The sequence below is a fragment of the Sciurus vulgaris genome (assembly GCF_902686455.1).
Source record: "Sciurus vulgaris genome assembly, chromosome: 6".
NCBI lineage: Eukaryota > Metazoa > Chordata > Mammalia > Rodentia > Sciuridae > Sciurus > Sciurus vulgaris.
Window position 1 is genome coordinate 1,505,060 of NC_136466.1, and position 22,409 is coordinate 1,527,468.

Here is a 22,409-nt window from a genome sequence, read left to right on the forward strand (position 1 = left end):
CTTGCAGGGTCACCTGCAGCTTCTGCTCCTACACGGGCTGGAGGCCCCGTGGCCCAGGGCGGCCTGCTTTTCCTAGGAGAGGCAACAGTGCACCTCCGACTACCAGAACTCTTCACCACGGTCTTGCTGCCTTGCAGTCTCGACTCTCCAAAACGCTCACCGTGGCATCAATGTGATTCATGCCTGCTTTTCATTCTGAATATTATCAAGATAAAAGTTTTTATAACTGTTAGCAAACAAGTAATTATCCGTTCATTCACATGACCATGTCCTTTTTTTCAACAAATATGTCACGAGCACCTCCTATGTCCACATTCTGAGCACGGTTCATTCATCATTGAAGATTATTTTTTCTGACTCGAGCTGAATTCTTAGTATGTCTTCCAACACATTCTGCTTGACCTTGGGGCTTTTAAATATCTTACATTTTAAAAATATTTTTAGTTTATATTGTTTTAAATCTAGCTTGCTCTCATGACCTTGAATAGGCCATATGGCTCTCAAGCAAAAACATGGCAGCTGGCAGAGACTTGCAATTTCGAGTGCAGGTATCCTTATTTTCTCATTATGTCCCTGAACTACCTAAGACTTGTTTGTTATTAATTTTTGCAATTGAGGCCCTAATAAATTTCTTTATGAAACATGCCTTGTGTATATTTATTTAAGACCTTCTATAAGTTTCAGGAGGTTCTCCCAAATTCAGATCTTGTAATTGTTCCTTATCTGCTTTATGGGAATATTCTCCTTAGTCCTCCAGAGTACGACATAGGAAGAAGACACCGCCTTTCAAACACGCGACCCACCGAACAGGGCCCAGAGGTCACCTCCTGAAAGGCAGGTCCAGGATGCCTCCTTCCTTCCCACCTCCTCCTGTAGGCAGGTGGTGCAGTTTAGCACCAGCAATGCCTGCCGGCTCCAGGCAGGGCAGCACCGGCGCTGCAGAGCACAGAATGTGCATCTGCCCGTTACCAAGTGTCCAATCCCAGTGTCGCCCAGGGCCTCCCCTCACTGTGCTCCCCCTCTCTGATCCCTGTCGCCTCTGACTAATGTCCTCGCCCCTCTTTGCCCAAGCTGAGGCGAGTCAGGACGAGGCCTGTGTTGGGCAGGGTCAGGGCACACTCCTGGCACCTACCCTGGAGCAAGGAGCTCTGCTGTCCTCCTCTGCTGCAGGCCATATCTCTCCTGCCCTCTCCCATCCCGGGATCGCTCTGAACACCGCTTGCACGGTCAGCTCTCCTTGTTTGTCTGCTTCCCCGTGACCAGTGACATGCTGGAGAAGAATTTGCACATGGTTGGTGAAACACGGTGCTGTAGAAACAGCGGGTGCCGCCTGCCGGGGGGTGCCTGACGGTGCCCCGGGGCCTGTGGTTCTTGGAAAGGAATTCCTGCAGACTCACACACCGCATGCTCCCGCAAGTCCAGTGCTTCCGCCACCAGGGCTTGGCCCCACTCTGGCCTGGAACAGGATGGCAACCATCACGGTGTTCTGTGTGTCGTGATTCTGGGACGCACACACTTGAGGTGTCTCTGACAAAACAAAGGAAAGCTTTGAATACATACCTTCTTGTCAGCGGTGATCCACCTGTCATTTTTCTTCTCTCCGAGTATCCGACCACAAGATCGTAGGGGGACTTGTCCACTGGTTCAGATTCGAAGACAAGAATGATAACAAGGAAAGAGGTGGAGAGAGACAAATGGGCTCCGCTCTCCTGGGAATAGCTGTGATTTGTTATCCGTATCACTCAGAGGGACAGCCCATGAACAAGGGCAGTCCTGTCCCTAGAGCTCAGACTGCAGAGGCCTGTGGAGTTCTAATTTTGCCTGCTAGCGACTTTTCTCATGGTAATAAGTTGTTTCTTTCGTTTTCAGGAGAAGGCAAACAGTGGGGTGGTGGGGGGATATAGAATGCAAGGAGGAAGCTCTGAAGTCCATGAAGGTTCTAAGATAAATTCGTTATTTCTTCTACATAACTTTAAAACAAAGTGCCTCGTACAAGTCAAGCAATGACTACAGAATCTGGCAATTAAGATTCGGGCCTGCGCATGTCTAACTCCAAAGTAGTTCCCCTCAATCCCTGGATCCCTTTAGTGCTTATGGGGAGTGGTGCTCAATTTTATGGGAATGGGATAAGTAAGTGTGTAGGTTTTGGTTTCAGTGTCTCATTTTTTCACTTATCCCTCAATCTATATTTTAAAAGGCAGCATTTTTATGCACAAAAATGATGTATCTGAAAAAATAAGTCAAGGAAACAATTCCATGTAAGATAGCATTTTAGAAAGCACTGCAGTATAAATTTAAGAAAGGAAGTGAAGTCTCTGTGATGGACCCCATGAAACATTGATGAAAGATATTGAAGAAGGTGAAAAAAAATGGAAAGATATCCAATGTTCATGGATCAGAAACACTAACATCACTAAAGAGCAACACTACTCAAATGATATACAGATTCAGTGTGACCTTTATCAAAATTCCAATGGCATTATTCGTAGAAAGTAGAAAACAACCCTATGATCCTTATGAAACCACAAAAGACCCCAAATAGCCTAGTGCACACACAAAGGAAAAGAAACCACCATCTCCTAAACTTACCGCAGCAGCATTCACATTAGTCAAGGCATAAAAATAACCTAAATACCCAGGGTTTTGCCCATGGGTAAAGAAAATGTGGTATATTATTGGACTGGAACACTGTTCAGCCTTAAAGGGAGATCCTGTCGTCTACCAAGCACAGATGAACGTGGAGGGCTTCATGCTATTTGGACGCTCTGACGCCCTGCACCCCAATCCTGTGCACACTCGGAGGCCCATTTAAAATGCCACATTTCCTCCAAGGCTCCTTGGATCCCTCCAGCTCCCACACAAATGTATCCCACGACCACACTCCCTGCTCTCCAAGAGTGCAAAACCACACCGGAAAGCCCCCAGTGCTGCGTGGGGTGGCGATTCTCCAACCTCAGTGCTGGGGGTGAGCTCTGTGATGGGAAGTAGGACTTGCCCTCTTACAAGAAAAAGTAATCGCAAATGTGAAGAGAATTTTCTTTCTGGGGGGGCAGGGGGTACCTGGGATTGAACTCAGGGGCACTCGAACACTGAGCCACATCCCTAGCCCTATGTTGCATTTTTTTTAGAGACAGGGTCTCACTGAGTTGCTTAGTGCCTCACTTTTGCTGAGGCTGGCTTTGAACTTTTGATCCTCCTGCCTCAGCCTCCTGAGCTGCTGGGATTACAGGCGTGCACCACCACACCTGGCTGAAAAGAATTTTCTTAATTTGAGATCCTCTACATTTTTTAATTCAAATTCCTTATGAAAGAGGATTAGCTCTTATTAATTTCATACCCCACTCATCTACCCACTCATTCATATTCTCCATACTTCTCTTACCAGTGATAAACCTACAATGGGTCGTGACTCCACTATTTCCTAGAGGCATGGCGCTGTGGTATCTGGCCTACGCCACAGGCTTCCGGTACTGTGAATGTGGTATTGCACAGGAAGTCAGCAGGCGGAGGCTCGGGGGTTGCCCCGCCACCATAGCTTGAAGGACAAGCCCACGTGCCCGCTGGTGGTGCACGGCAGCATGCCAGGCAGAGGTGCTGGAGTGTGTGGGCCCCTAAATGATCAGGCCCATGAGCTCCCTCAAGTCCCCCACCCACCTGGTGAGGACACATCCGCCTGGGCAGCAGTAAGCCTGCCATTGAGCCATGGCCTCAGGGGTATAGGCAGGCCCTTGTGAAGGACACTTGCCACAGGGCGCTGTGGCGGTGAAGTGGAGTCCAGGGAGAGCACCGCAGGGGCTCTCTGGCGTGCTCCTACTATGAGAGTTTTAGCCAAGCACGTTCTATAACGCTTACCCCACCTATGTTTTATCTTGTGATTGGCCTGGGCTGAGACCTGTGAGCCCAAGGTCGGGGTCCGCTTCCAGAATGCAGGAGCGAGCTGCGTTCCAGGTGAGCCTGAAGAAGCCCTCTAGGCTGCCCACTCCACGGCTTCCAGCTGACCTGGACACACCTACTCCAGAGGCTGGGTAGCTTTGCTGTAGGGGATGCCTGGACAAGTGGGTGACGGTGGTCACAGTGGCCTAAGCTGTTTTCAGGGACCTGGAAGCCACTCTTTTCTGCCCCAGACCAGGGGAAACCACTGACCCTCCCTTTGGGCCTGCAGAGCTTCCAACGACTGTCTTCTTGGACGTCAGAGGCAAGGCCTCTGCTCACGCCAGGCTAAGGCTGCGGTTTTCTGAAGGCACATCCCATGGAGAACCACACCACTGAGTTCCTGGTGACCACCCAGGCTCCGCTGTCCCCACCTCCAGTCCCCATTCCCCTGCCTTAGACTACCCACTGTGCCATCCCACAGGACCCCTGAACCCCACCCGGGGAGCACACTCCAGGCTTGCTCCTGCCTCCCCCTGGCTGCTTCAGGAAGAGACTGGGACGTCGGCAGAGTTCATCTTTGGCTTTGGCACCAGGGGCAGTGGGCCTGGCTGGGTCACAGAGGCACTAATTCACGTGGCTTTCTTTCCCCTCAGCATCTCTGTCTGCTCTGACCTTTTGAAAGGGTCAGCTGTTTAATGTTGTCATGAGAAAACTGTAAGCTTAAATGACTACCGTGGATCTCACCATTTATCTTGAAATTGGGCAGCAAATCTTTATGCTGATCCAACCAGTCACACAACCCGCAGTTCACATCTATAAATGCACACGGATTTTGTTTTTACCAGATCAGTGGAAACTGCACAGAACTAACTTCATTTGGTTTTGTTTCACTTCTCGGTGTTCATGTATCCTGCTGAAGCACCGAAATTAGGGTTGCTGGCAAGTCAGGCTAAAAACAAAGAAGTCGTGGTACCCGTTGGCAGCCTTGTTCTCCTTCAGCCTACATCCTCGCTTCAGGAGAGAGTTGCTAAGGCAGAGAAAAGCGCGTGCGGAGGCACCGCGGGATTCCTACCGCGTATTCCTGGGTCCAGAGCCACTAAGTGGGAATGAAGAGTGGCTCTCGTGGCTCAGCCCACTCCTTGCCAGGTACTCACACTCTCCTGCTGGCCTTGAGTCTTGCTGGAATCCCACCCTTGTGAGTCCACCTGAACGCCCTGCTCAGGGGCAAAGTGAACACTGTATGCAAATTGGGCAGCAAGAAAAGTCAGGCGGCCACGCTCGGTGATACTTGCCTGTAATCCCAGGGGCTCAGGAGGCTGAGGCAGAAGGCTTGAGGGTTCAAAGCCAGCCTCAGCAAAAGCGAGGCACTAAGCACCTCAGTGAGACCCTGTCTCTAAATAAAATACAAAATAGGGTTGGGGATGTGGCTCAGTGGTCGAGTGCCCCCGAGTCCAATCCTGAGGACCCCCAACGAAAAAAGAAAAGTCAGGCGTACATGCTTTCCATGGTCATGCTCCTTTGTTTCCCATTATTCTGTCAGAATTCACTTTAAAAAATAATAAAAATTTTTTAAAAACATGTTCAGGGACTAAAATATTTAGAGTGTTAAGAGAGTTGGGCTGGGGAAGCAGCTTGGTAGCAGAGGCCCTGAGTTCGAACATCAGTACCTCAAAGAAAAAAATGTTTAAAGATGCAACAATAGCAGTATACCTAGCACAAGGCCCTTCTGAGCAAGGTCAAAGGCCCACGAAGACGGTCTGGTTCAGGGTACTGGTGGAGGATTTGGGCCTCTGGAGTCCTTGATGCACCACCCGGCCCGGGCTGTGATCAGTGACTAGACGCGGTAGGAGGCAGCCTTTTGAACACTGTAGTTTGACTGAGTTACATGAACCCTGCGTGATGAAGAAGCACTGCCATTAGCCAAGTTGGAGACCTAGCTGAGGTTTCCAAGCAGAACACTGAGCACAACCTCACTCCTTAAATAATGGTATGATTCTTCAGGGGAAATCTGCGAGGGAAGACACACTGAAGGAAGAACTGAACAGGAAGGGGCCGGGTGGTGATTGAAGAAATTACCAGCACATTTCCTGCTGGCTCACTCTTTGGCTGGGGGACTCCAGGGATTACCATCACCCCTGCCCCCAGCTGCCTCCCCCTGATCCAGGACGTGGTTCAGGTTTCCCACGTGAGGAAAGGACCAATGGGAGGGACCTGTGCCCTGTAGGACCCAGGCGTCCACTACTCACACAGGAATCTCCAGAGAGCAAGCAGGAGATGCCGGCTCACTGGACACATGGGGGCGAAGGCCAGAATCGCTATGACCTCAGGCTTTGCCACGTGACTGCTGCTGCTGCGCAAAGTCCCAGAGTCCCCAGGGCTGGGGTGTGGTGCCTGCCTCTGCCAACATATTCTCTCCAGCTGTGCCTCTCTGGACTGGACGTCTCCTGCTCGCAGTTGTGCAAGGTCCCAGCAGCTGCTCCTCCTTGGCTCTGCTGGGGCAAGTTCCAGAACTCACCATCAGCACCCTCTGTCTAGCCGCTTAGTCTCAGACTCAGCTGGTGCTCAGCATTCAGCAGGGATCACCAAGAGTGGAGGTCAGTTTGCTAGTTTCAGGCTCAGCTGGTGCTCAGCATGGAGCTCACCAAGAGTGGAGGTCAGTCTGCTAGTCTCAGGCCTGAGCTGGTGCTCAGCATCACCAAGAGTGGAGGTCAGTTTGCAGGCACAGCCCCTGTCCTTCAGGGCACTGGGAGTATGAGAGAGACTTGGGCCACCCAGCCCTGCTCAGGGGATCCAAGGGGCTGTGTCCTCCACGGCCTGGACTTCCTTCTCCTGTGCACTGGCACGTAAGGACAGGCATCAGAGACAGGACGGCCTCAACCCGGATCAGCCCCTCTGCCTCAGACCACCCAGACGTTTAACCCTGGCCCCACCCGTCACCCCTGAGTGTCTGTCTGCAGGGTCCCTCTCCCAGCCTGTGCTGGCTCAGCCGTCCTCCCTCTCTGCATCCCCCAGAGCATCTGCAGACTCACCTGCACCCCGAGCAGTGGCTTCAGTCCTGCTGACTGAGGACATGCAGGTTCCAGGGGAAGCCAGGGAGCCCTCCCAGGTACCAGTCAACCACACAGATTCAGATGGGCACCAGGGCTCTGGGGCGCAGCCCCTTCTCTGGATCCAAAGACGTGCGGGTGAACTCAGTGTTCTGTGGAGCTCTGGGCTCTGGACAGAGATGAGGCCTCTCATCCCTGTAGCGCTCAAGCTGAGCTCCTAGGACTCGTGCGGTGCTGCAGACCCTGGGGAGTGAGACCAAGCCCCTGCTCTCTCCTGTCTGCCGCAGGCAGCCGTCCAGGCACTCTAAGGAGGCGATTTCCCTGTCTCATTTCCTTAGACCCTGGGTTCCTTGGCAGAGTAGATCTGGTGACGTCACAGCCCTTTAGCTCAGAATGTGGACTGTTCTGTCCCCAGCACGGCCTGCCTGAGTCCAGACTTCACGGCACGCATTTCATGTGGTCCTGGCCCTTTTACTGTATGTCATGAATAAAGGACAGTTAGGTGAGTGGTATGGCCAGACCTATCATGCCCCTGCCCATTTAAAAAGAGTATTGGCTCTGTGTGTTTATCCAGTAGGCAAGTTTTTTGGGTAATTGAGTGATATACAGCCAACATCCTCCTCTGGCAGTTAACCCTTTTCTCATCCACGCAGGATGTGGCAGAGAAGACCCCCACATTTGGCACCCGGACAGTGACTGCTTGAGAGGATTTTAGAAGAAAGAAGAAAGGTAAGGTGTTGGCCCCTTTCCCGTGGGAAGTACGTGCATGTGAATAAGTTTAGTAGTAAGGAAGGAAAGGGAATTTAATTGTGTGACATTAAGCCTGGGGAATTCCCTCTCTACAGAGAAATAAAAATAGGTCTATTCAGCTATATCCAATACTTAGCCAGAGTGAAAATTCAGTGGAAAGAACGCAACTTCTACAGTCCTTGAAACATAAATGGAGACCTGGTCGCTTTGAATACTGCAGAGTGGATCAGGCAGGTCTGCCTGCATCTCTGTGACTGTATGAGACTGAGAACTCATTTGGCTGAGATGAGCACAAAAGTTTAGAATCCTGGGAAGAAAAGATCCTAATCTGGAATTCAGAGAAAACCTCTAACTTAAGAAGGGGAAATTACTAGGTGAGCTTCCTAGTTAAAATATGTGTGTTCCCACCACAGCTTCCAGCCCTCCAGAAACAGCCTGGTTTCTGCTCCCTGGGGGGGAAGGATGGAAGCCTAGAGATCCTGGCTGCTCCCTGCTCAGGCAGAGCCCCTCAGGGCCAGGCCTCTTGATGAGAGGAGAGATAGCATGGGGATTGGAATCCCAATGGCAGGCATTGGAAATTTAGGTTGGACAGTAATAGAGACTTGCTTGTATTTGGACCAAAGTGCTGATTTGTGGACTTTGGAAGATTGTCGCGAGCGGCAGAGAGGTGAGTGACTAGAATTTGGTTTCAAACAAATTGGCTTTATTTGATACACTCAGGATAACACAAACCTTAATCTTTCTAATATCACACATCGATCAAATTGAATGGCAAATAAACACACCTCAATCAAATAGTCCAAAGTCCTCTCTGCCTTGTCGGTTCCTACGACCCCGAATGCGACGTTATCTTAGTCGGAGAGCAGACGACGGCTGGTCTTGGAACTCTCTCCCCCGATGGTCTGGGGATGGAGGACGGGCAGGTCTCCGCTGATCATGAAGCCGTCAGAAGCCGTCAGAGCAGCGGAGTTTCGGTAGTCTCGGTGGGTGGATGGTCCATGGGGCTCGCGAACCTGGCTGACGTGGATTCGTCAGGAGGTCTGGGCTGAGCCGAGTTGCTGTCTGAGAGGGGAGTTTACAGACCCTTTTTCTTGGCTTGTTTGCAGCTCTGGTCCAGATGGTGTCTTATCTCCTTTATGCAGCGCTCTTGTGACACTTATGTCTTTTTTTTTCCTCTTTTTTTTTTTTTTGCCGTCCACTAAGGCTTTATCATTTATTCGTTAGACACCCAAGTCTGCTCCTTTCAGAGATTTAATCACTGAACTTAGAAATGCTATTAAGGACTTTAGATCTAAGAGTCAGAAATGCTTGTCCTCCAGGCCCTCTTTGTCTTCGGGGAATTGGTGGTTGATAAAAAAGAAAAGGATTCAGAAACTAGCCCTAAGCATGTTCTGTGGACAGAGGGACACCTGACAGCGGGGCAAAGTTTCTATTCAGAGAACTGGAGGGCATTCAGATAGAGAGGAGGATGAGCTAGCGTGGGACTTTAGTAATTTACGTTTGAAAGGTCCTTGCTCTTAGGGAAGACAAATTGAGTAGAGTTCAGATTACCTTGGATATGCTTATCAGATCAAGACAATTTGCTGATTTGGAACAACAATTGACTTATGATTTACAAACTTATGTTCAAATAAGTGCACGTGCTCAAAGAGCATGGAGAGATTTACCTGCCCAGGGAGAGAAAACTCTAAAGCACAGCCAAGTTCGGCAGGGGCCAGAGACACATTTCTCAGACTTTGTAACAACTACCTGGACAGTGTTGCCTCAAGGATTTAGATGGCCCTCAACTGGTCGGACAAACCCTAGCTAAGGACTTAACAAAATTCAGCAATAAAACATTTGTAATTATTCTCCAATACGTAGATGACACCTTTTGTGTGCTACCACACCGGAGAAATATCAAGGCCATTGCAGAGGCTTCCTAGGGATAGCTGGATACTGCAGGCCTTGGATTCCTGGGTGTAGGGAATTGGCTCAGCCTCTCTACAGTCTCCTTAAAAAACTCTACACCAAGAAATAGCTGCCCTGATGTGAGAACCAAAACATACTAAAGGTTTTTAAAATATCAAAAGTTTTTCTCAACTTAACTAAGGAACAAGATTTAATCTGTTTGTCACTGAAAGAAAAATAACCCTAAAAATATTCACCCCAAACTGCTGAATAAGCCATGGACAGATCAGGTCAATAGTCAATGGCGTATCTCAGTAAGGAGCTTAGAATACTAGTGAAAGAATGGACATTTTTTTAAGCTGTCTGTTTTATCTCACTCCCTAAGGTCTCCCTCCAGTGATGGGAACAAAGCCCTTAAAGCTGTTCCAGGAAACAGCCCCAAACAGAGAGTAAATTGAGCAAGACAGTGCTCAGACAGTTAAGATACACAGGATATAAGATTACCAGAAACTGTTGACCAGAATCTACCCCCTGTTGTAAAACATTGTGAAACATGTTGTATGTTATCAGCAAACCCAGACCCCCTTTGGAATTTCCCGGCGGCTTTGTTCCCCTTTTCCCTTCCGTGTGCGACCCCTCCCGATGTGTGGTTTCTGCCTTTATAAACTTGTAAGATTTTCTGCTAGGGAGTCGACTCCTCGACTCCTGTGTGAGTGACGAGTCGGGTCCCAGCGCGCTGGAATAAAAGCCTCTTGCTGTTTGCATCAAGTGACGCCTCCTGCGGTTGATTGGGGTTGCCGTCGATCCGTCGATCCGTGGGACAGAGTTAGGGTCTCCTTTTTGGGGGTCTTACACTAGCTTCATTCTCAAAAGTACTGGAAAATAAGGTCTCATGATTTTCTTTGACATCCAAACCTGTCCTAAAAATAGGAAATGGTTAAATGCCCTCAGCATCAAGTTTTTGCTGGGACTACTCATCTCTCTCTCAGCTCCTTAGGGTCTCAGTGAAGGCTTACATTGAAACGTAAATGGAGGAGCCTGCAGGCTCACTAGGAGACCACTCAGACACAAAGGGAAAAAAAAAGTTTTATAAATTTTAAAAAAGGGAACGAAAAGATTTTCTGAGGTTGATAAAGGATGTTCTGATTGTGCTTTTTGGTGGAATAATCTTTTGCTTTTTAGGGATGATTTTAAAGGTGAATCAAGACAAAAACCAGCAACCTGAATTATTTTGAAGTTTTTCTTATTATATCTTAAATTCTTAGACATATTAAATCAGTATTTAATGCATGTTTATTCATTGCTGTGGAGCTTCACTTACAATAAATTATAAAAATTTCCTTTTTTGACTGATCTATAAATGTGTGCACACAATGACTTTATTTACATGATTTCAAAATTTACTTGCAATTCAATGAGTATGCTCACATCTTAAAAGTGGATCCATATAACTTTCATTCATGTGAATTAATGAGATTTAATTTATATTGGGTAAACAAAAATAAAAAAGGCTCCTTTATAGTTATCAACTCACATTTTTCCAGGTAAAAAGGCTCCTTAACTAATTCACATTTTTCTAGGTGGTCAAATAAATAACAAAATTGCTAAATTCTGTAGTATTGATACCGCTGTTTACCGGTGACGAGTTCTGCTCCTTCTAATGTTGAAGATTGAACACTAGAGAAGCAGCCAAGGCAAGCATATTAAGCAGGTTTTATTTAAAGGTAATAATACAGACTTCTCCCGGCAGGAAGAAGGGGGCCATGGCTGATGTTCTAAAGTCCCAAGAAGTGAGCGCATCCTCCATCTTTTATAGGTTAAAGTCTCTTTTGTTCTCCAGTTCTCTCCCCCCTTATCTCTCCTTCCTGCCTACCTGACTAGGCCTGGTTTTGCATTAAGTGAGAAGCCATGGGCAGGGGGAGGGCCAAGGGGATTCAGGCAGGCAAGGGCCCAGGGGCCATTAATTAGCAGCTCCTTGCTTGCAGTCCTTGATAAAGGCAGGTAAATTTGGTGATCAATGGGCTCCGGAGATCCTTGACATTCCATTCTTCCAGGGTCATCTCCAACTTCCAGAGGCAGATGGCTTCATGGCTTCTTTCCTCGAATTGACCCGATCCCCTATTTCTACACTAACTACCTGTCCTTAATTCTGGCTTCAAGAGGATGCAAGCTCTTGGCTTATCTGTTTCATGTTTCAGATGTGATATTGGATTATGCTACATAATTTATATCAATCCAAAGACTTATATATAGAGGTTTTATAAAATAATATTCAGATAAAAAGGCTAAAGATGGTTTCAAGATTAAGGTTAACTTCTCTAGATTTTGTCAAGAGACCTACTTAGGAAAAATTAAGTACACATAAAAAAATTTTTTTTGTGGTTCTAACAACTATTATTAACATTTACTAAATCTTCTAAACTGCTTTCCATACATAAGATCAGAGATATACATATTTTGTACATACACACTTCTATTGTTAATTTTAAAGCTTATAACATTGTTTTAGATTGCACATACTTAGTATTCTTTTACAACACTACTTTTATTGCCAGGTTTTTGTCATATAGTTCATTTATCCAAAACCCCATGTTGGACATTTGGTTTATCTTTTACTACTTTAAAAACAAGGTTATTAAAGATATTCATACAACTCTATACATAGAGATTGTCTTTTCATAGATCCCTTAAAATACAATTGCTAGATCAATGACATAAATTCTAAGATTTTTAAATATTTTATTGAATCGCTATCCTGACAGATACTACCAATTGTAATATAATTAAGTTATATTAAGAATTCTTAAGTTAATTTAGAATAATAAGGCCATTACCTATAGAACAAACATGTCATAAAATTAATTTTCAATGTCTGTGCTGACTGCATTTTATAGTGTAAGGCCCCCAAAAAGGAAACCCCAACTCTGTCCCATGGGTGGACGGCAACCCCAATCAACCGCAGGAGGCGTCACTTGATGCAAACCGCAAGAGGTGTTTATTCCAGCGCGCTGGGACCCAACTCGAGGAGTCGAGTCCCTAGCAGAAAATCTTGTAGGTTTATAAAGGCAGAAACCACACATCGGAGGGGTCGCACATGAAAGGGAAAAGGGGGACAAAGCTGCCGGGAAATTTCAAAGGGGGTCTGGGTTTGCTGATAACATACAACATGTTTCACAATGTCTTACAACAGGGCGTAGATTCTGGTCAATAGTTTCTGGTAATCATTCTGTTTGATCACTATCTGGCTATCTGGCTCAATTACCCTTTTATTCTCTGTTTGGGGCTGTTTCTTGGAACAGCTTTAAGGGCTTTGTTCCCATTCCTGGGAGGGTGACCTTAGGGAGTTGAGATGACTGGGAGGGTGACCTTAGGGAGTTACGATAACTGGGAGGGTGACCTCAGACAGCTTAAAAAATGTCCATTCTTTCAATAGCTTTTTAACTCAGCCTACTACTAGAGACAAAATCAGATCATATATTTGGTGGAAACTGAAACTTCTTTTATTATAATGCCCTTTCAACTTAACAACATTGACTTTCAAAATAGGTAACTTTTATTAATCTTCCTGGCCAAATAGAAATATTTATTAAGTCACTTCTTATGGTTTAAATATTTGTACAATGCTAGGTCATTGTCTACAGTTTAAAGTTAATGCTTCATTTATAGCAATTTTTTTTCTACAATTAAAAAAAATGATAAAAGGGGAGAAACAGATCTCTATGTAAATCTACTTAATTTCAAAAAAAATTATCTAAAAACTATGATATTAGGAGTTTCACCACTGCTGAGTGATACATGGAGCAATAGAATGCACCAGGTTTTACCATAAGGAGATCTTAAATCTCCAACCATAATGGTTATATGCTAGCTCTATTGAGCTCTCAGGTTAGTGAAATACATGGGAAATTTGTTGGGCACGTTTCCTGAAAGAATGGACATTTTTTTAAGCTGTTTGTTTTATCTCAACTCCCTAAGGTTTCCCTCCCAGTAATGGGAACAAAGCCCTTAAAGCTGTTCCAGTAAACAGCCCCAAACAGAGAGTAAAAGAGTAAATTGAGCCTGATAGCCAGATAGTGCTAAAACAGTAGGATTACCAGAAACTATTGACCAGAATCTACGCCTGTTGTAAAACATTGTGAAACATGTTGTCAGCAAACCCAGACCCCCTTTGAAATTTCCCGGCAGCTTTGTCCCCCTTTTCCCTTTCATGTGCGACCCCTCCCGATGTGTGGTTTCTGCCTTTATAAACCTACAAGATTTTCTGCTAGGGACTCGACTCCTTGAGTTGGGTCCCAGCGCGCTGGAATAAACACCTCTTGCGGTTTGCATCAAGTGACGCCTCCTGCGGCTGATTGGGTTTGCTGTCCACCCATGGGACAGAGTTGGGGTTTCCTTTTTGGGGGCCTTACATTCCCAGATCCACCTTTAATACATCCAACGAAGTGGACTGGAGAATCAATTCCAGAATTTACTGATGATATTCATATGATGGGAGGTTTCGCAAACACATCACACCCATCCGTGTGGCTGGATTCGACTGTACTGGCTGCAATGGAAACTTATCTACAAGCTGGTCCCATGACAGAATCTGGCTGTGTAGGCGTGAACTTTGAGGAAAGACAGCATAAGACATGCCTGGGCCAGCCAATTATACTGCCCTTGGAATTTAGGATTGTATGTTCAAACAGCTATTAGAAAGGAACTTTCTCATAAAATGTCAGTCATTTCTATAAAATATCCCCCAATATCTTACTGCCTTCATTGTTCTGCAATAGAATCTGGCGCCTTTCCTAAATGGATAAAATATACAAACATCTTGCCACTGCTACATATTATCTCTAAAGGTGGTAAATACGTTTTTGGATTGACCTTAAAAAAAACTAACGAAAGACAGTCATATCGAAATATCTTCCTCTAGAAGATTCAAAGTCAGAAAGGCCTGATGTGGCAACATTGCCACTAAATATGTTTTCGCTTTCACTTCTTGAAAATAATTCACAAGCAACCATGTTTAATTTAAATCTTTAATGCTATGAAAGATCTAATGAACTAGGCAAATAAATGAGTCATTTAAAACTATTTTCAGAATACAAAATAAGATTAGATATACAATCATTCTGATTTTTGAAACTCCATGTAATTTGTACTATTCCCTGTTGTTTGGATATTACTTTGCACTACTGGTAACCATGTAATAAAGACCAAATTAGAATCCAACAAACTGATTGATATTACACTAGAAGGATGAATAATTCACATTTATATTCTAACCATTATTTATTTGATGATAATTTGGTTCATATATATTTCAATGTATTCTTTTTGGTTTCTATCTGGTCCTGTATTCATTTATCTAGGGGCATGATTCCTTCTGTTAAGATGCTATGGCCCCTGAAAGTTAAGTATTAATAGAATGATTGAAATCAAATTAAATGCTTTAGCAGCTACTATTACAAATATCAGTAATGAGCCTTTTGTTCTCCAATTTAAACAAACCTTAAAGGCCATAATGACTGTAAGCATGGTTGTTATTACAACTAAATACCAAACTTCCCAATGGGACTAAGAGATAATTAAGAATCATCTAATGGACTTTTGACATAACAGTAATAATAGCCTAGATCTTATAAAATCACATCACTACGTCCAAGATATTAAAAGATTGATCTCATGGACTCTGCATTTCTGGTTGATCAGATATTTCCTAAATTGAATGGTATTGGAATGATATGTTTGCTACTAATACTTTTTGTTGAGGGATCATGATAACAGGTTGCCATGCCCTCCAAACCAAGAGCCAGGACCTCGAAGCAGCTCTCAGAACCAAGATTGGAAGCCTCAACGTAACTGCCCATCATTTGCATTTTAAAATATTAAAAAGGGGGAGATGTAGGAAGCCATCCTTATTCAGCAGAATCAGACTAGGCTGAGCCATGGGAAGCAGAGGCCTGGTTTCTAGGTACTGCGGGGAAGCATGTGGTGCTGTCTCCTTCTGGAATATTCCCCCTAAGAGAATGGCTCCCCTGACTCCACCCTATCCAGTCCATCACAGAAGAAGCTCCTCCCATCTTGCCCCCTTTCTCCTGTGTATATAAATAAAGGAGAGTTGGGCAACTCCTTGTTGTAAGAGGGCAGAGCTGGTGTGGCCAGACCGGCATGCCCCCTCTCACTTAAAGAGCATTGCCTCTAGTGTTTTTTGAGTAGATGAGCTTTTGGGTAATTGAGTGATATGCCACCGACATCCTCCTCCACGTGGGGCGTGGCTCCTCCATCAGGCCAGTGGGGTGGCGACTAGACAGTCCTGGGGAAGCCCAGGCACACTGTGGACTCTGGAAAGCCGTGTCCACCGCTCCCGCTGCTCTCTCACTGCATGGGTGGGCACTGGCCTCTGCCACCATAGCTAACTCTCCAACACGTGCCAGAAAACATTCTGCCCTCAGAGCAGCTCTCCAGGGCAGGTGCCTAGAACTCATGCGTGTCTGCGGGTTCCCTCTCCGCATGGGCGAGGTTCAGCAGCCACCCTCTCTCTTGTCCGGGAGCATCTCCAGACTCCTCTGAACGCTGAGCAGTGGCCTCCGTGTTGGTGACTGGCATATCCCGGTTCCAGCGGGAGCTGGGCGTCCTGGTCCCCACCCTCAGCCTCAAACACCAGGTCTCCAGCGTCCCCAGCTGCTTCTCTGGATCCCAAGAGGCCCCGGCTGATGCACAGCTCTTGCTCCTGGCTGGGCTGCGACCAGAGGTGGGGCCAATTACTACTGTGCTGCAACTCCCGCGGTGGCGGCAGCTACCTTCACAGCAGATGGTCAGTAGTGAGACAAGGAAACCCTGGCCCCGCAGACCTTGCTCTGAGCGCCTTTCCACTGATTGACGTCTGTGAGGCACCAGTAGGCGAGTTCCCCTGCAGCAAGGTGAATGCGTGCATGAGGGGAAGACACACGCCGCCAGAGGCCGCACGTGAGCCGCAGTGGACAGAAGCCGCGCAGGAACCAGCCGGGCGCGTCCCACAGCGCCTGGGGTGAACCAGCCTGAGCAGCAGCTGCCAGCAGCCAGGTACCCACCGGCGCAGCCACGGCCACCCGCCAAGAGGCCTCACCGTGCTGGTCGGTAGGTACACTGCTCTCCCCGTGCTTCTAGTGAGGCGCCCATCGCGGACGCGGGGCAGGACCAGATCCTTGATGTGGAGCTCCTGACTCCAAAAGCAGACGTGTTTAGGGAAATATCGGGTCATTCGCAACGCTGGACAGGAAGCGTGAGGATTCGACTATGTTTTTCCCATCTTTTAACCTTTTTTTTTTTTTTTCACCAATACTGTTCTCTTTAGAAGGGGCACAATTTTTTGAAAAGTAGTTCGTAAAACTGTAATTTCATCTCAGAATACTGTAATCATTGTTTTAAAATAAAGGTGGAGCCAGGTGGTGGCAAACACGCCTGCAATCCTAGTGGCTCGGGAGGCTGAGGCAGGAAGATCGCGAGTTCAAAGCTAACCTCAGCAACTTAGCCGGGCACTAAGCAACTCAGGGAGACCCTGTTTCTAAATAAAATATTTAAAAAGGGCTGGGGATGTGGCTCAGTGTTTAAGCATCCCTGTGTTCAATCCTCAGTACCAAAAAATAAAATAAAATAAACAAAATAATATGTATCCATTTAAGCGCAGCTGGGTGAGTAGGGAAATGTATATGCATAATTCATATTATTCTAATATAATTATTTAATATATACACATATTCATATTGATATATTCATATTTTTCATGAATTCAAAATGAAGATTAAAATATTTCTGTCAGCCATAATTTTATGCCAATTTTTAGTCAATATTCCACTGACCTTGGCTCCCAGGACCCTTTTATCTTATTTTCGTCACTACAGATTTCTTTTTTTATGGGTCTTCTAACCTCAGCAGAATGATTTTGAAATTATATCTGTTTGCTTACTGACAGGTGTTTGGGTTGTTTGATGAATAATACTGCTATGCATTTTCATTTGAGCAATTCACTAATGACAGCATTCAAGAGCGTTTTCGTTAACTTTGTATGCCAACAGAATGACAAAACTGCTTACAAAGTGGCTGCCTTCTGCCAGCAATGTGTCAAGAGTACTGTATATGCTGCCAGTAGTTGGCAGGTCATCTCATGTGCTCAGTTGTGTTTGTGTTTGTGCAATGGGATAATGATGATTTACTTTTGCCTTTTCAGAACCATGATATTAAATATATTGTGTTTATTCGCTATTTACATATTTTCTCGGTTGATGTGATGAATTGTTGAAGTGATAAAGTATAAATCATTTCTCCTTCTTTAATTTAAAGTCCCGGGACACTTTAATTGCTTTGTTTCTCATTTTTTTCTTAATCTTTTTTCCCCTTTGTGACCCTGGGGATTGAGCCCAGGGGCACACTCAACCACTGAGCTACATCCCCCACCCTTTTTACTTTTTATTTTGAAACAGGGTCTAACTTAAGTTACCGAGGCTGGTCTCGAACTTGCATTCCTCCTACCCCAGCCTCCCCGTCTCTGGGATGACAGGAGAGCATCACCTGCCTGGCTTCTTGAGTCTTTTATATTGACCCGGTTTTGACCGTGCCTCCCAGAAGTGAATGGAGAAAGTAGCAGGGGTGACACTTGGAACGACGAAATCGCTCTAGGACACTAAAGGCGCGGCGGGCCGGGTTCTGGGAGCGATCATCCGCGGGGACCGCGGCTCGGGCCCTGGGTGCCCTCACCCCGTGGGGGCCCCATCAGAGGGCAGCCCGCCTGCAGGAGAGCCGCGCCCCCGGCGTTGTTGTGGCGGGAGAGCCGAGGCCGCCCTGCGCAGCTAGGCGGGCTCCTCCCCTGCTCCTGCACAGGCCCGGGCTGCTGGGCGGGGCCGGGAGGGCTACGCCGAAGCTCCGCTCTTCGCCTGTTTCGGGGGTCACTTCTCAGGCCCGGTGACTTCTGGGGCACCATCACCCTGCCCTGCGGCCAGCTGGGTCCTGCGTCACCACTCCCGGGTTCCTCCAGGCCTAACAGGTCACTGGCACGCGGGTCTCGGTCTCTGCCTGATTCTCTGCCGCCCTGCTTAGAGATAGGCTGCCGCACCCGCGCGAGGCCCAGCCTGAGCACAGGCTCCTCTTCCTGTGCTCTGGGGCACACAGCCACCTCCACCGCGACAGAGTGCGGAGTGACACACACCCCGGCTCAGCCGCGCCCTTGCCGTAAGGGGGTGAGTGGGGACAGGGACTCAGGAGCCTGATCTCCACCACGCAGGGAAGAGGTCAAGACCCTACTCCTGAGCTCAGAGTTTGGTTTCTTTTTTAAACTTGGGTGTATGCTAGAATGTGACGTTGAAGTCAGTGCAACAGTACATCACCAACTGTACAAATGAAAGGAGAGGGGTGTCTGAATGCATGCCAGCCAGCGTTCAATCACTGCACAAATGCTTGATAAAATACTGATTCAAAACCACTGTGACTTTATATGAAAATATCAACAGCAGAAAAACAAAAACAGAAACTTAGAAAACCAATGTTGGAAGTGGGAAATCATGTGTCTCTTCCATTGACCTTAGAGAAAATTCTAAAGCAAACTAAAACATCAGAGTTTAGAAAAATGGCTGACTTATGAAATATGAATGCACCTGAGAGGAGCACAGCTGAGAAGCTCCAGCTCTGGCACACTCCTCAGGGCCTGGAGGCCACATCAGCTCCGGAGCCCACCAAGCCCACGGCTGAGTTTGTTACAACCACACCACACTTTGGAAGGTCACCTGACCCCACAGGCATCAGGGCACCAAGAACAAACAGCCAGGACACAACCATGAGGTTGCTGAGCCAGACCTGGAAGTCCAGCAGAGAAGAGGGCTCCTTTCCAAGCCACCCCTGAGCTCCCGGGGACACATCCTCTCCACATCCAGGGTCTGAGAAGCCTGTGAGAGATTCCGGTCTTCCAGACACCTGCTCCACAGGTCAGCCCCAGACCCCACCAAGACCTTCGTGTTCCCTTCTCAGGAGACATTAACCCAACCAACCCAGGGCTGAGCTGTCAGGGCAGATTCAGGAGACAGCCGATCTTGCAGGAAAGACCACTTGACAGCAAACCAAGAGGACTGGGCATCGACCACTCAGAGCCCAGAGACATACAGCTCCTCTATTACGCCCTTAGCAGGGGAAAAGGCACGTTTCCTTTTTCTTTCTGATTTTGCACCCCTTGCTCCGTCTCCAGCTGAGCAGGAACAGCTCAGCGCCTCCCAGCGCCTCCCTGGGTGGCGTCTCACTGTTGGGATCTACCTGGAGTCTCTTCGTGGTCACTGCTGGGATCATTCCTTCCAGTGACAGTGGAGCCTTCAGACACAAAGGTCAGTGAGAGTCGTCAGCTACAGGGAGGCCGCACTGCCCACCAGGCCTGCTCCTCCCCTGCTTCTCAGAACTCACCTGGGCTCTGTGGTCAGAGGTCCAGCAGTCCCCGCTCACACCTGCCGACCCCACATGCTCAACGCAAGCTCATGGCCACAAGGGAGGGAAGCAGGAGAGGGAAGCCGCCTCGGCTCAGCAACTTTCCTTTATTCTGCAGCTCGTCAGTCCATCGGGCATGTGAGGGCTCGTTTGCTGGGCGTGGAGGGGGCCCCCAGGTACAGAAGGGGTCTGGGTTTTGTAGTTCACAGTGAGGGTGAGTGGATCATTGGAGACTGTGGACGTGCAGTGTGGACAGTCAGGGACCCAGTCCTGCAGGTTGAGACTTGAGCTCAGGGAGGCAGTTGTAAAGAGGCTGAGCTCACTGTCGCTGGAAAGGCTCACAACTGGTGGTCACCGCTTGCCTTCCTTCCCCTGGGACCCGTTGCTACCAGAGCTTCCCTGGCTTTTCTCCTTCCAGGACTCACCTGCAGTGGGCACGGTAAACGCCCAGGGCCCAGTGCTTCAGTATCTGCCTCCTTCCTTCAGATGCTCTGGGGTTGGGAAGGAGTCAATGTTTGCTTGTGGTGGGGACGCTGGGGTGAACCCGGAAGGGATGGAAGTTTGCCTTTTCCCTGGGGCCATTGTTACTGGGAAGGATGACCTGGGAGAGGGTTAATGCTTGGCTAATCTCCCTCCCTCCGCCAGAGCCACACTGTGCCTCCGTTTGTCCTGGGGAGTTGTCTTTAGGAACATTGTTTCCCATAACCCTTCATTCCAGGTGTCACCTCCCACATGTCTAGGGTCATTGCCACCCTCAGTGCCAGTCCTGAGGGGCTGGAGCTGCAGCTGCCATGGACACACTGTGTGACTGACTCAAGGAAGAGAGCCAGGCCAGGCTGAGCACTCTGCCCTCCAGACAGTTCCGTCTGAGAGGGTGGGAGTCCTCTGCACTGGGACATCTCCCAAGTGAAGTCGCACTTCAGGGGGCGGGAGCTGCAGTGACCAGGCCTCCTCACCTCCTGCCCCCTCAGGTGCCCACCAGCTCTGGGTGGCAGGTGCTGCTCTGGATCTAACTGCAGAAGGAAGAGGCCTGCCCAGCTCTCCAGGTGTCCAAGCCCAGGCAGGGTCATTCTGAGCCCTCCTGCAGAACCATGTGTAGGGAAAGAGGGAGGGGCCAGCGTGAAGCCCCAGGGATCCACCACTGGACGCCACATTCCATGGAGGAGCAGGGACACCGGACCCTGCAGACTCGGTCCTGGTGAGCACCCACATGGGGGACTCGACCACAGGGTGATGGTCCTCATGGGTGCTGAGCCCAGAGCACAGGTTAAAGTCTCCCCAGGAAGACGGTTGGGGCAGAGGGAGTGGGACTTGGAGGGGAGGACCTGACTGCAGCACAGTCCCCACCCGGGTCCCGTGGCCACCAGGGACCCTCCAGCTCTCCAGGTCTTTGCTTTCTCCTCTGGAACAGAGCCTGATGGTGGGGCACAGTGTGAACTCACATAACCGAGTGTGAACTGTGTGTCAAGGTAGGAAACACCATTGAATCTGAAGGATACACACCCTACACACCCACAATTGTAAACAGGAAATCGGGATGATGGGATTTGCTTGTTTTACTTCAGGAGTGGAAACTACCAATTTCGCTGGTGAAGGAGATCCATCCGAGTCTAGAGAATCCTACACCCGTGCTGCTCAGAACACACCACACAGATCTACATGTTGAAATGGTCATGCAAACCCACACACCAGGGGACCAACAGTCTGCAAAAGTGAATTTTGTCCCTAACACTCTGCCCTCCCCAGCAAGAGGGAGGCTCCCAGGCCAGAGCCGGCAGGAAAGCCCACCCTTCTCCTCACCTAGGGCTTCCCCCAGTGAGGATGGTTCCAGAACCTTGCTATCTGTAGCTGATCTTGAGACCACGGTGGTTACAGGAAACACTGAGGCTCAGGGGAGGCTGTGCACTGTGGGCCAGGCCTGGGTCTCCTGTTGCTTTGTGACACAGGTAGGAGCTGACGTCCAGTGAAGGCCCCAAGCAGGGGCAGGGCACCCGAGGAAGGAGTGGGATGTTCTAGGAGTTGCCATTTCTCATGTCCATCTTGGTGGGAAATTATCCTAGTCCAGGAGGAAGATGGTGCAGAGGATGGGCCCCTCCCACCCAGTACACAGGCCGGTGCTGCCAATGGCATGCCCACTTGGCCCAGCGTCACTTCCCGAGAGAGGCAGTCCATCCCTTCTCCAAGGAAACGTGCCTGTCATCTGTCACGTATGTTGTCAGAGTTTCATACAAGAGTTCACTTGAAAATAAGATAAACCGACAAACTCCTTCCCATCAAGCCGGGGCACCTTGCCTTGGCGTTAGAGGGGCCTCTTCCTCCAGCAGAGCCCCAGGAGGCCAGGAGGACACGGAGGAACTGTCAGCACAGTGGTCAGCTGCTCATGAATCACTCAGGGAGTGGGCTCCATGTGGACACAGGGCC

The 22,409-nt window shown here is 48.3% G+C and overlaps 1 long non-coding RNA gene across 2 annotated transcripts in view; it reads right to left on the reverse strand.

The window, feature by feature from the left end:
- The window catches only part of LOC306663292, a 726,016-nt gene that overhangs the window by 617,875 nt on the left and 85,732 nt on the right, over window positions 1–22,409 (reverse strand). The window lies entirely within an intron of this gene.